The sequence below is a fragment of the Oncorhynchus kisutch genome, linkage group LG4 (assembly GCF_002021735.2).
Source record: "Oncorhynchus kisutch isolate 150728-3 linkage group LG4, Okis_V2, whole genome shotgun sequence".
Lineage (NCBI taxonomy): Eukaryota > Metazoa > Chordata > Actinopteri > Salmoniformes > Salmonidae > Oncorhynchus > Oncorhynchus kisutch.
The window spans coordinates 35,774,285-35,789,233 of record NC_034177.2 but is presented as its reverse complement, the minus strand read 5'-3'; the positions used below and the strand labels follow the sequence as shown (position 1 = coordinate 35,789,233).

Here is a 14,949-nt window from a genome sequence, read left to right as displayed (position 1 = left end):
ACCAGTGGAATGGAGGACAGTAGCAGGAGACCAGTGGAAGGGAGGACAGTAGCAGGAGACCAGTGGAAGGGAGGACAGTAGCGGAAGACCCGTGGAAGGGAGGACAGTAGCGGAAGACCCGTGGAAGGGAGGACAGTAGCGGAAGACCCGTGGAAGGGAGGACAGTAGCGGAAGACCCGTGGAAGGGAGGACAGTAGCAGGTAACCAGTGGAAGGGAGGACAGTAGCGGAAGACCCGTGGAAGGGAGGACAGTAGCAGGAGACCAGTGGAAGGGAGGACAGTAGCAGGTGACCAGTGGAAGGGAGGACAGTAGCAGGTGACCAATGGAAGGGAGGACAGTAGCAGGAGACCAGTGGAAGGGAGGACAGTAGCAGGTGACCAGTGGAAGGGAGGACAGTAGCAGGTGACCAGTGGAAGGGAGGACAGTAGCAGGTGACCAGTGGAAGGGAGGACAGTAGCAGGTGACCAGTGGAAGGGAGGACAGTAGCAGGTGACCGTTGAAAGGGAGGTGAGTAGCAGGTGACCAGTGGAAGGGAGGTGAGTAGCAGGTGACCAGTGGAAGGGAGGACAGTAGCAGGTGACCAGTGGAAGAGCCTTTGCTTATTCCTCATTTCTCATATGGAAAATGGTTGAAACATGTATAGGGGAGTCCTAAATTATTGACACCCCTGATAAATAAAGTAGTCAAAAGTTCAGTATTTGGTCCCATATTTCTAGCATGCTATGATAACATCAAGCTTGTGAATCTACAAACTTGTTGGAAGCATTTGCACTTCTTTTTGGTTGTGTTTCAGATAATTTTGTGCTCAATATAAATGAGTGGTTAATAATGTATTGTGTCATTGTCACGTCTACTCCTGCTCCACCTCTCCAGCCCTCGACGTCTCTAGGTTTACTAAACACCAGTCCTGGCAACCCATCATATACGCACACCTGTGCCTCAAGTGTTCTCTCTACAGCTCTAGTGGACTCCGGTGCCGCTGGGAACATCATCGACCAGGCCCTCGCCTCCTCCCTGAACTTAACCTCATATCCGCTCTCCTCTCCTTTTCCTGTCCCAAGCCCCGGATATGCGACCATTGGGATCCGGCACAATAACGCACATCACAGCACCACTCACTCTCACTGTGGGAGAGCCTTCACGGAGAAGCTGGGGGTCATGGTCAGTCTCACATCCGGATACTGGCCTCTGTCCCATGGGCAGGTGGAGAGGACCAACCAGGACCTGGGGGGGTTCCTTAGGAGTCACTGTCTGGACGGGTAGGGGGAGTGGGCCTCAGAACTCACTTTGTCACTCCTCCACCGAGCTGTCTCCCTACCAGTGCGTCCTGGGGTACCAGCCGGCCCTGGCCCCGTGGACACCGAGCCAGATCGAAGCCCATGCAGTGGATGAGTGGTTCCGGCGTGCAGAGGAGGTTTGGAACGCTGCCCACGAGAGGCTCCAATGTGCCGTCAACCGACAGAAGGACCAGGCAGACAGCCACTGTAGTGAGGCCCCCTTGGGTTCCATCCTGGTGATCGCGTCTGACTCTCCACCAGGAACCTCCCACTCCGCTTGCCCTGTCGGAAGCTGAGTTTATGGGGCATTTCAATGTCCTCCGGAGGGTCATTGAGTTAACATACCGATTACAGCTCCCCACTAACTACCGGATCTGACCCTATTTTCATGTTTCCCTCCTCAGGCCGATGGCTCCTGGTCCCCTGGCTAATGCTGTCCCCCACAACACCCCTCCACCTCCCCTGGATGTTGAGGGAAGCCCTGCCTATGCCGTCAGATCCCTCCTGGACTCCCAACGTCGTGGGGGTCAGCTTCAGTACCTGGTGGACTGCGTCCCATCATTAGGTACACCTTAACTTCATCACTACCCTGATGACTCACCTTTTATTTAGCCCTCAGTTGTCATCAGTCCTTAGGTGTTATTGTTTTCTCCCACATTCAGTACTCTTCTCATGTCATCAGTCCTTAGGTGTTATTGTTTTCTCCCACATTCAGTACTCTTCTCATGTCATCAGTCCTTAGGTGTTATTGTTTTCTCTCACATTCAGTACTCTTCTCATGTCATCAGTCCTTAGGTGTTATTGTTTTCTCCCACATTCAGTACTCTTCTCATGTCATCAGTCCATTATTCACTTCACCTTCTGCACCTGCTTTCTGACTCCCGGTCTGTTACGTTACGCTCATTTTGGAGACACTTTTATTGTATATTAGAATAGAATATGTTTCTAAACACTACTACATTAATGTGGTTGCTACCATGATTATGGATAATCCTGAATGAATTGTGAATAAGGATGAGTGAGAAAGTTCATACCCCCAAGAAATGATATGACCCTCTGTAACTTGCTCACTCGTCATTATTCATGACCCCTACCTTTCTGGAGAAAAAAAATGAATCGTGCACATATATCCTGGGATAATGTAAGTATGTCAACGAGACGTCCAGCAGCCTCTGTTAGCTTCTCCAACCCCAACTGTCTTCAGGTCGACTTCACCACATCCTTACAGCGGCATTTCAAGGCCTGACTAACACTCGTCTATGTGGTTGTGGAGGATCCACACAGACCACTGACACATGTTCAGAAACACATCCACCACCACTTTCCAGGTTTTCAAAAACACAAATATCCACCCAGGCCCTCCACACCCAAAAGTCTCAGAGAACAGACAAAAAAGCAGCCCAGAAATATCCCCCGCCCCGACCCCATCCCCTCAACCCACCCTGAGTTGCTCAATGCTGCTCTGCTCATTATCTCCTAGTTCAGTCCAGATCCACCCAGAGAGACAGAACAGTGATTACAGACATGTGCCCTTCTCTCACTTCCCTTCTCTTTTCATGCCTCTCATCATCATCATGAAGCCTCCAACATGGCTGCTTGCTACACACTCATCATTATTCCAGTGGAAGAAACAAACACTGACACACCGTCTGGTGCTCTGAAGGCTAAGACTCTTGCCACAGCTTGTTCTAGGATTGTACAGGGTGAATAATGAGGTGTTGCTCCTCAGAAGAGAGAGCTCCTTGTCCTGATAACCTCTAACCATGGTTACCATAGACACATTCCTGTGGCTACTAACTCACTTGATAGATCACTGTAAAAACACACACACACACATTCAAAGATTCACACACACATGCACGCTCACGCAAACACACACAGATTCACACAAGTACGCAGTGTTTCAAAAGTATCTATAATCTGATTACAATCTTTTTGCTGGTAGCGTGACTGCTGACGCAAAAGCACACAGATTCACACAAGCAAGCACACAGTGGTCCATGCCAACCAATTCTAGGTTTCCACCGTACAGTAGAGGTGATGGTCATTCATTGGTGACATTTGCCTAGTTTACTGTCAGCCAAGCTACTAGGGTCAGCTCTCAGGGGGACAGGAACACACATCTACATTCGACAGAGCACAAAAGACTCAGTACAGGTTTTCCTCAAGTGACCAGCATCAAAGCCCACACCGTCACACAGGCAGCATATATCTTTCCGTCTGTGTGTAAAAGACTGTTTGTACCTGTATGAGTTACAGTGTCGGCTGTATACAGCACAGGACCCAAGACAAGCAGAGCATGAAGAGGCCTCCATAGGTACTCCACAGCTGTTCATAGAGGGGAACACGCACACACACATTCACAAAGACACACCTACTTGCTGTACGTCAGACACACCTTATAATAAAGGATATGGGAAAACTTTCCGCATGTGCTTTAGGATATAAATCCGATCCAACGCCTTCCCCTTAGGCAGTGAAAAGCAAGGAGCGGTATGGGTGGATGTGTGCCCACACTAACTGCGCTACATGCTCATTCAAATCTATCCCCACCCCTCAGAGTGAAAGCACTGTTGACACCAAGGCCCAAAACTACTATTGTACAATCACTGAGAGAGAGAGAGAGAGAGAGAGAGAGAGAGAGAGAGAGAGAGAGAGAGTATCCCTTGTCACTGAGTAGTCACATGGAAGAGAGGAGAACAATGAGGAACAAAGGCCAGTGTACAGCACACACACCCTCAAAGATGACGCACCCACACACACACGCACACACACACACACACACGCACGCACGCACGCACGCATGCACACACACAGAGTTTCAAATGCGTTCTCTTTCTCTATGAAACACAAACATTAAAACCGAATCTCTGTTCTCCCTAATATCCTCACTCACAGGCAAACACACACACAGTCCTTGACACATCAACAGCCAGTACCAGTGTAAGTATCACCCCCAGCTCCCTGAAGTAAACAGTGTGATAATGAGTGTCATTCTGGCGGTCTGGACAGTGGGCAGTGCCCTAGCGACGGGCACGGCTCTGCCTGCTGTGCCACTCTCACCTCCGGGCAGAGACAGAGACAGTAAACAGCTGGCACCAACCACCCTGGTCCCATCTGCACTTTGGAGAGACTCATTGTTACAATGGTCACAATATATTCCTCTGGGTTCCTCTTGCTTTGCACCCCAGAGACACTGATTGCTGCTCCTATCGGTAATGTACAACAACATAGTCTGTCACAATGGGCTCCACATATTTATGTCGTCCTCACGCTCGCTTTGTTTGTTCGGCTTGACACTCATTCCCGGCTTTGTTGGTTCTGTCCGTCTTGTCAGGCCATCTGTTTTGTGACCATTCTGCCCCATGTGGGACAGCGATAACGCTATAATAAAACTGTTGATTAAACTTTTTTGTCCTCCAACATCCATTCCCTCTATTCTTCTTCTGTCCCTCCATCGTTCAGAGCAGCTCCACAAGTGAGACAGATAAGACTAATAAAACAGCCAATTAGGTCAAATCATCGTCATCTGCATCCAGCAGGGTTCTGACAACATAACCGGATGTCTCCACTACAGAGCATGTATAGAAGAAAAGGTGACACACACATCCAGTGGTTTGGAGCAGGTGCTAGAGGTCAAGGCACAGGCTCAGCAAAAAAAATTCAAGACTCAAGAGTCGAGAAACATTACAAAATGTTGTTTCAATGAATCACATGGGAGCGTACCGTAGATCTGAGTGTGCAGTCTTCTTGTACCTTTTTTGTTGTTGCAACAGTCCAGACAAGCAGCCTAGCAGTTTCTAACTTCCTTGGATGTCTAAGGAGGAGAAAGACAAGATGCTGTCACATTCTGACACTCTAAACACAGACATAAAAATCCCACAAAACTGCCTGCTGCAGTAGGCCATACCTAAGCATATGTGTTCACATGCAGAAGTGATTAGCAGTAGCTTTGTCCTCCTACAGAGCTGCACTCACTGACTGACTGACTGACTGACTGACTGCAGTAGAGAACAGGGAGTGGTCACAGGCCCTGGAGGAAATAAGATCTGTGAACTCAAGCCTCCACATGCTGGCCTAAAAAGGACTTTAATTCCTGGAGAACTTTTCAAACAGGACCACACCTCAGACTCGAGCGGATTAACCTTTACGGTCCGTGACAATGTAATAAAGAGGTTTGAACAACAACAAAACCTCAACGAAAGGTTTAGTTTATTAGGAGGTCTTAGCAAAACAAAAAAAGCATGAAAGGTCCCTGTGTGTGGAGGTAGAGGCAGGTTTTTTCTCCTGATTCACAGTCTGTATAGCTGTGTGTGTCACGTTTTTTCTCTTACACAGAGATGGCCAGGCTGCCCTGGCCTCTCTAGACAGCCTGGTCTCATAGACTAGACGTAACATAGTAAAAGTACATTCGGGACACTCAAATTAGCATGATACTGTATGTTACGTTTGGTATGGTTACACAAGACAGAAGGTTACTTGAGTAAATAACGAAAGTAAGTTTCCTAGTCGGTCAGGTTGATGGGTGGAGGTATAACGCAAACGTCTAGCAACCCAAAGGTTACATATTCAAATCTCATCACGGACAACTTTATTATTTTTGGTAATTAGCAATTTTGCAACTACTTACTACTTTTTAGCTACTTTGCAACTACTTAGCATGTTAGCTAACCATTCCCCTCACCTTAACCTTAACCCTGTAACCAACTCCTAAACTTAACTTTAACCCTAACCCTAATCCTAACCCCTAGTCTAGCTAATGTTACCCACCTAGCTAACATTGGCGTTAGCCACCTAGCTAACGTTATTCACAACAACTTGGAATTGGTAACATATCATATGTTTTGCACATTTGTAACATATTGTACGAATCGCAATTCGTGACATATCATATAAATTGTAATACGTAACATATCATACCAAATGGATGACAGACATCCAAAATGAATACACACCATACAAAATTTAACATATCATACTAATTGGCATGTCCCGGATTTACATTTAATATGTTACATCTACCCCTGAGTCCAGGTTGGACACAGCTTGCTAATTAGACTGAGCAGTTGCCTGGTTTTCCAGCGAATGGAGCGCAGAAACAACTCATGAATAATGCATTTCACAGCACATTAATTTGGCAAATATTTCTCTGAACAAATCCCAAACACATGTGACTGATCGACAGAACCTCTTTGAAAATATCCCCTCTGTCTGTCTGTGGTAGCACTATTCAGATGCTAATGACTTAGCAGGAGGCATCATAAACTGTGGTAATAAGTGGTTTCAGCCACTCATATAGAAGAACACTTCACTGCTAAAGACATCAATATCAACTCATTATACTGATTGGCTTGCTGAAGCCTTATGTCCTCCAGGTTTGTGGGTTTATTTGCTGCAATAATTATTATTTTTTTAATAATAAATCTGTGTTCTCAAAGCCTGTCAACAGCGTTTTAGTGGTAAGTTAATAATGTGGACACCTGTGTCTCTACGGCTCTGTGAAATGACAAGGCATATGCCAGCCAGGCATTGTTGAGCAACATCTCACTCAGTTTAAAAGATGCAGATTAACCACCCAGTTGGATACATATAAACCAACAGTAGCAACATACAGTATAAACACCAACAACAATAAGGCTAACGGACAGACGGACAGAGACAGACACCCAAGACATTCAGAGTGTCAGTCCTGCAGCCGAACAGCACAATGTGAAAACCACAGTCTGGGTGAAATCCCAAAGATCATTAACTAGCTACCAAGCATGGCAATACTGACAAAGGAGTTGACTTCTCGTCATCACCAGTCAGAGACAGTCAGTGGGACAGTGACTTGATGGCAGGTTTCCACTCTAAACCACAGAAAAAGCACACATCTGGGCAAAACAGTTTATATAGTCATGCCCAATCAGAGGTTATGGTGTGGTTTAATCAAGAGAAGAATATAGGTTTTGCTCACACTAATGACTCACCCCTACCTCATCCACTCACTGGCCTGACTAAATTCACTGTTTTTGGCTGATTTAACTAACTCAACAGTTTACCCCTCTATGTTCACTAGACCAGTGTTTTCCAAATGGTGGGTCAGGGACAACTGGTGGGTCACAGCTGATTCCTTTTCAGTCGTTACATATCACTTCTCCATAGTATGTCATGTATTTCCTGTGAATCTAGTAATGTTTTATTCCCCTGTTCAGAGACATTTCTCTGTCACTTGCATTATTTACCAAACAGTACTGATAAAGTAGCAGGTGGCCACTAGATTCCGTAGTTCCTGCTATACTGCCACACTCTTATCCATTGTGCTGGTCAATTGTGTTTATTAAATAGATCACAACATTTCCTTTGCAACTTTGGGTAGAAAACCAAAAGATGTGGCTCATTATGAAAATAAATTGTGTTGTCATCTTCACTATTCAAGCCAGTCCTTCTTGAAAGTAATTCAGTTTGTTCTTCTTTTAAACTTAATCACAACAATGGAGCCGGAGAAGAAGGCTGACGTTTTATGTGTCCCCAACCGATTGTGTTTTTGTTCGTATCTTTACATTGTTTGTAACTTATTTTTTTACTTACTTTGTACATAATGTTTGTACATTCTCTTATGACCTCAGGACTGCGATTACTCACCACGGACTGGCAGAATGTTTTTCTCTCCTTTAACGAGTCTGATGAGCCCGACGCAAACAATATATTGCTTTCTCGGGAACAGGCCCAGATCCCCGTGATTTGCGTGAAGAGGAGGCAGAGCAAAAGGGGCCAGAGGGTGGTCTGCCTTCTGAGAATTCGTAGGCGATCAAATAAACCCCCACTTCCTTCCATTCTGCTAGCAAACGTACAATCTTTTGAGAATAAATCATTGACCTAGGCGGAAGATTAAACTACCAACGGGACATTCAAAATTATTATATGTTTTGCTTCAAAGGGTTGTGGCTGAACGGCAAAACTATCAACAAACAGCTGGCTGGTTATACGATGTATCGGCAGGATAGAACAGCGGCGTCTGGAAAGACAAAGGGAGGCGGACTATGTATTTTTGTAAACAACAGCTGGTGCACGATATCTAAGGAAGTCTCAATGTTTTGCTCATCTGAGGTAGAGTATCTCATGATAAAAGGAAGACCACACTATCTACCTAGAGAGTTTACATCTATATTCTTCGTAGCTGTCTATTTGCCACCACAAACCGATGTTGGCACTAAGATCCGCACGCAATGAGCTGTATACAGCCATAAACAAACAGGAAAACGCTCATCCAGCGTCGCTTCTACTGGCCGGTGACTTTAATGCAGGGAAACTGAAATCTATTTTACCTCATTTCCCACAAGCATGTTAAATGTGCAACCAGAGGGGGGAAAAAAACTCTGGACCACCTTTACTCCACATACAGAGACACATACAATGCTCTCTTTGCCCTCCATTTGGCAAATCTGACCATAATTATATCCTCCTGATTTCTGCTTAAAATAAAATAAAAATAAGTAGGAATCACCAGTGACTAGATCAATAAAAAAGTGGTCAGATGAAGCAGATGCTAAGCTACAGTACTGTTTTGTTAGCACAGACTGGAATATGTTCCAGGATTCCTCCGACGGCATTGAGGAGTACACCACATCAGTCATGGGCTTCATCAATAAGTGCATCGATGATGTCGTCCCCACGGTGACCGTACGTACATACCCCAACCAGAAGCCATGGATTACAGGCAACATCCGCACTGAGCGAAAGGCTAGAGCTGCTGCTTTCAAGGAGCAGAACTGTAACCCGGAAGCTTATAAGAAATCCTGCTATGCCCTCCGACAAACCATCAAAAAGGCAAAGCGTCAATACAGGAATAAGATCGAATTGTACTACACCGGCTCTGACACTCGTCGGATGTGGCAGGGCTTGCAAACCATTACAGACTACAAAGGGAAGCACAGGCGAGAGCTGCCCAGTGACACGAGCCTACCAGATGAGCTAAACTACTTCTATGCTCGCTTCGGGGCAAATAACACTGAAACATGCATGAGGGCACCAAGAGTTCTTTACGACCGTGTGATCACGCTCTCCGCAGTCGATGTGAGACCTTTAAGCAGGTCAACATTCACAAGGCCACAGGGCCAGACGGATTACCAGGACGTGTACTGCGAGCATGCGCTGACCAACAGGCAAGTGTCTTCACTGACATTTTCAACCTCTCCCTGTCTGAGTCTGTAATACCAACATGTTTTAAGCCTGCCTAAATGTCTACCGACCCATAGCACTTACGTCTGCAGCCATGAAGTGCTTTGAAATGCTGGTCCTGGCTCATATCAACACCATTATCCCACTCCAATTTGCATACCACCCCAACAGATTCACAGATGATGCAATCGCTATTGCACTCCACACTGCCGTTTCCCACCCGGACAAAAGGAACACCTATGTGAGAATACTATTCATTTACTACAGCTCAGAGTTCAACACCATAGTGCCCTCAAAGCTCATCAATAAGCTAAGGACCCTGGGACTAAGTACCTCCCTCTGAAATTGGATCTTGGACTTCCTGACTGGCCACTCCAGGTGGTAAGGGTAGGTAACAACACATCCGCCATGCTGATCCTCAACCCAGGGGCCCCTCAGTGGTGTGTGCTCAGTCCCCTCCTGTACTCCCTAATCACTCATGACTGCACGGCCAGGCATGACTCCAACACCATCATTAAGTTTGCTGATGACACAACAGTGGTAGGTCTGATCACCGACGATGATGAGACCGCCTATAGGGAGGAGGTCAGAGACCTGGCCGTGTTGTGCAAGGACAACAATCTCTCCCTCAACGTGATTAAGACAAAGGAGATGATTGTGGACTACAGGAAAAAGAGGGCCAAGCACGCCCTCATTCTCATCAACAGGGCTGCAGTGGAGCAGGATGAGAGCTTCAAGTTCCTTTCTGTCCACATCACCAACAAACTAACATGGACCAAGCACACCATAACAGTCGTGAAGAGGGCACGACTAAACCTATTCCCCCTCAGGAGACTGAAAAGATTTTAAATGGGATCCTCAGATCGGCTATGAAAAACCAACTGACATTTACTCCTGATGTGCTGACCTGTTGCACCCCCTGTGATTATTATTATTTTACCATGCTGGTCATTTATGAACATTTGAACATCTTGGCCATGTTCTGTTATACTCTCCACCCGGCACAGCCAGAAGAGGACTGGCCACCCCTCATAGCCTGGTTCCTTACTAGGTTTCTTGCTAGGTTTTGGCCTTTCTAGGGAGATTTTCCTAGCCACCGTGCTTCTACACCTGCATTGCTTGCTGTTTGGGGTTTTAGGCTGGGTTTCTGTACAGCACTTTGAGATATCAGCTGATGTAAGAAGGGCTTTATAAATACATTTAATTTGATTTGATCCTCAAAAGATAAATCGAGAGCATCCTGACTGGTTGCATCACTGCCTGGTATGGCAACAGCTCGGCCTCCAACCGCAAGGCACTACAGAGGGTAGTGCGAATGGCCTAGTACATCACGGGGGCCAAGCTTCCTGCCATCCAGGACCTCTATACCAGGCAGTGTCAGAGGAAGGCCCTAAAAATTGTCAAAGACTCCAGCCACCCTAGTCATAGACCTTTCCCTCTGCTGCCCTATGGCAAGCGGCACCGGAGAGCCAAGTCTCGGTCCAAGAGGCTGCTAAACAGCTTCTACCCCCAAGCCATAACATCTAATCAAATCACTACCCACACTACCCCCCCCCCCCACTTTACACCGCTGCTACTCTCTGTTATTATCAATCTAATATCAATTATCAATAGTTAATTTAATAACTCTACCTACATGTACATATATTACCTCAAATAACCGGTGCCCCAACACATTGACTCTGTACCGGTACCCCCCTGTATATAGTCTCACTATTGTTATTTTACTGCTGCTCTTTAATTACTTGTTACTTTTATTTCTTATTCTTATTCGTATTATTATTATTATTATTATTTTAAACTGCATTGTTGGTTAGAGGCTCGTAAGTAAATATTTCACTGTTGTTCACACCTGTTGTATTCGGCACATGTGACTAATACAATTTGATTTGTGTCCAGGAAACGGATCCTTTGTGTGCGGTTTATTCCCTTCAAAAAAGGCCTGGGTTAGTCATTGCTAGACCATTCCTGGTGAACAACCAAACAATTAGGCTACAGCAGTTCTAATGGTTTCAATGTTGTGGTCTTTAAGGGTCTTCAAATGGTAAAACTCCCAAACACACACTGTATAGTGTTTTGCTATTGTAACGGTATTGCAACTACTTTTTAGTCCTTAGCTCATTTCTCCATCAAAGTTTGGGGCTTTTAGGAAAAGTGTTCATATGAGAATTGCATAGGGATAGCCATCTCATAGATCGGCCACTTATTGGACTATTCAATGCTAGTTGGGTTTAAGCATTAGGTTGCTATTAGGACAAACTGAATTTGTTTCATGGAGGACTATCTTGAAATGTGACGATGACGACACAATTTATTTTCATAATGAGCCAAATCTATTGGTGTTCTGCACAAAGTTGCAAAGGGAATGGTGTGATCTATTTAATAAACACAAGAGACCAGAAAAATGGATAAAACAGTGTGGCAGTATAGCATGAACAGCAGCATATAGTGATGCTACTTTATGGTAAATAATGTAAGTGACTTCAATTATACATTTCTCTGAACAGCGGAAAAAAACATCACAGGGAATACATGACATAGTATGGAGAAGTAATACTCCAAGCTACAGCTTTATAATACTTGCAAAACATAGAGAGCTGATACTGTATAGTGTTTGTTGGGGTGGGATTGGCATGGGGTGTGGGGGGGTCCGTTGTGTCTTTTGACCATTTCTTTGGGATTCCTCATGTCTTACTCAATGGCAGGAAGAGGTTTGGTCCAATCCAGATGTTGATGCTATATTTATTGAATATTATCTGAATACTATTGATTAAAATGTCCAATTTGGGAGAGATCAAGTATCTTAATTTCTCAGTGATCAAATTATATTTCTATAATGCTAACCGTATCTGTTACTAACTACAAAAAAAAAAACTACAAGAAAAAAACTACAAGAACAATCTGAGATGGTGGGTGTCGAAATCCTCTTTCTTGTGCTTTTTGAGGTGGAACAACCCATCTGCTTCTGTTTAATTGGTGGGCGGTAAAACTCTGTTTTAGGTGGGAGTTTGACAGCAGGAAATAAAGTTTGGGAAGAGCTGAACTATGTAGCAGGCCCAGTTTTAGTGGCTAATAAAGACAACAATAGAGGCTTACTCATAGTTCCTCAGACCTACCTCATCCACAACTGACCTAACTGGATAAACACTTTATTCACTACTGTAAAGTATACAGCAGGCAACGTTTTTGTAAATAAATGAAGATGAAAAATAGAATGCTACTTATCGTGCCTCAGCCCTATACAGCCCCTCCACTGATATGAGAAACGGAGAAAGTGAGGAGTGACTGGTGTGGCTATTGAGCTCTACAGAGTACAGGAGGCATTATTGTTAGCAGAGCTACTAGGCTACAGCCATAGACTGCTGATGGGCACCTATATGTGTAATTATACACTCTATACCTGACTCAGCACAACCGCAGACCTGGAAGGGAAATCACACACACACACACACACACACACACACACACACACACACACACACACACACACACACACACGATAAAACACATTCTGAAGTGGCTGAATTTGAATAACTGAAAAAGGAATAAGAGAGTAGAGAAAGAATGTCAGACAGAGAAGAGAAGGAAATTAGCCTAGATCAGAGTTTCCCAACTGACCCCCAAAGTTTTCTGAGCAAAAACTATTCTTGACATAAAAGACTGTAAAAACACCCACAAATCAGGTCCAAGTGATTCCCACGCATAATATATGTGATCATATACAAATGTAAGCAAGGTTTGAAATGATTATGTTTTAGTCAAATATATCTGTTTGGGCTGCTTACATGTCAATTTGCAGTCTACAAATGATTTGTAATTATGTTCCAGTCCCCTGACATCCATTCAAGAAAAAAATTGTCTTGCTGCTGAATGTATTTGATGATCGCTGGCCTAGATCATATCATGTTGATGCTAGGTTTGTGCCCAAAATCTAGGACTTAAATTAAGAACAGAGAGTTCTTTATTCCTACCTTAAGGATAAAAATGGTATCCTTAAATTGCACTAATGACAGCTCTATTCGTAAGCCCTGTTCTAATGTCTGTCTGTTTGTCTGTGTGTGTGTGTGTGTGTGTGTGTGTGTGTGTGTGTGTGTGTGTGTGTGTGTGTGTGTGTGTGTGTGTGTGTGTGTGTGTGTGTGTGTGTGTGTGTGTGTGTGTGTGTCTCGGCCACCAGTACCAATGGGCTGGTCTCATTAGTAATTTAAGGCTCTTCCCATGTTTGCTAACATCAATAATTAAATCAATTTTTTCTTTTCCATTTGGGGATTTAATGTTCCAGCAGTATGCTCCAAAATGTTCCAAATGATACCCATTTAAAGTGTTACAATGTTAAATATCAAACACGAAGTTAAAAGTTGTCTATAGCCTAAAACCAAACAACAAATGGAGAGACTTTTGGGATCCAGTCCAGACTAATGCAGGTGTGTATACTTTAACAGGGCTGGACAGACGGTAATAATATATGACTCCAAAACATGGAGTTGTCAGCTAGATGAATGTTATAACAGATGAGCTCTGTTCTGCATTCCACCCAGTTAGGTTACCTCCCAAGTCACCCAACCTGGCTGAGGCCATGCAATGTTAACAATAGGGCATTTCCGTGTAAAAAGCCCCATGAGCGCTAGCATGTGAAGTTCATAGGAGAATAGACAATTTGGTGTCAAATGATAGATACGAGTAGATGATTGTGAAATTAAGGAATATATACATTTTTCAACCATTTTCCATCCTAAATATTAAGAATAAGCAAAGGCTTTCATTTCTGGTAGAACAGACAGAAAAGGGGTCTTAGACAACATCTACCAGAAAAAGTCCTAATAGATACTAGAAATACATCAAAAGACCGTGCCAAATAATATCAACATTTATATTTAGTTTTGCGGAAATGATTTACCATCTGTAATTTTAAGAAATATTACCAAGTGTCTTGTCTTTCTTTAAGATATTTTCTAATTTCTCTCTCTCATGAGGGAGGATAATGAAAGTTCACAGAAGTAACAAGTCAATGTAGACCTACCAATTATGTTATAGTGTTTTTGCTGATAGCAATTTGGTTTATGATTTATTAAGTGATTAAAACGTGCCGTTCTGTTACCAAATCAGAACTGAATTGGCTACAATAGGAATACTTAATAGTCAGACACTAACCACAGTTGGGTCACATGCTACTGTCCTCCCTTCTACTGGCACACTGTCAGCTCATAACTGTTTTCTTTCTCTTCATATCATGTTGTGGTCAAAGCAAGTGTATGAAACCAGTCTGGACACCCCCCCCCTTCTCTATCCAGTTAATGTCACCTTGCTGACACCTGCTCATGAACCCCCTCACTTTCCATTTACTGTAACCAGTCCTCCCATCCACTGAGCACCGACTGACTTTAGACATCCAAGGACGTTGAAAAGTAGTTGAAATTTGGTCAGTCCAAATCTGAACCAATCATAGACATCTGTTTCACAAGTTTGGACACCACAGTACAGTACAGTACAAGAAAAATAAAAGTTCAGTACAAT

At 44.2% G+C, this 14,949-nt stretch overlaps 1 protein-coding gene across 9 annotated transcripts in view; it reads right to left on the bottom strand.

Moving 5' to 3' along the window:
• Window positions 1-14,949, bottom strand: part of LOC109889480 (ras association domain-containing protein 8) — a 57,196-nt gene that overhangs the window by 16,087 nt on the left and 26,160 nt on the right. For 3 of the 9 annotated variants that reach the window (XM_031822902.1, XM_031822904.1, XM_031822903.1), the window contains one exon: window positions 5,005-5,095. The exons of 4 other annotated variants lie outside the window; for them this stretch is intronic. The gene's annotated coding sequence lies outside the window, so the exon portion shown is untranslated. The remainder of the gene's footprint in view (window positions 1-5,004; window positions 5,096-14,949) is intronic. 2 more of the 9 variants (XM_031822907.1, XM_031822909.1) reach the window with 1 other exon arrangement.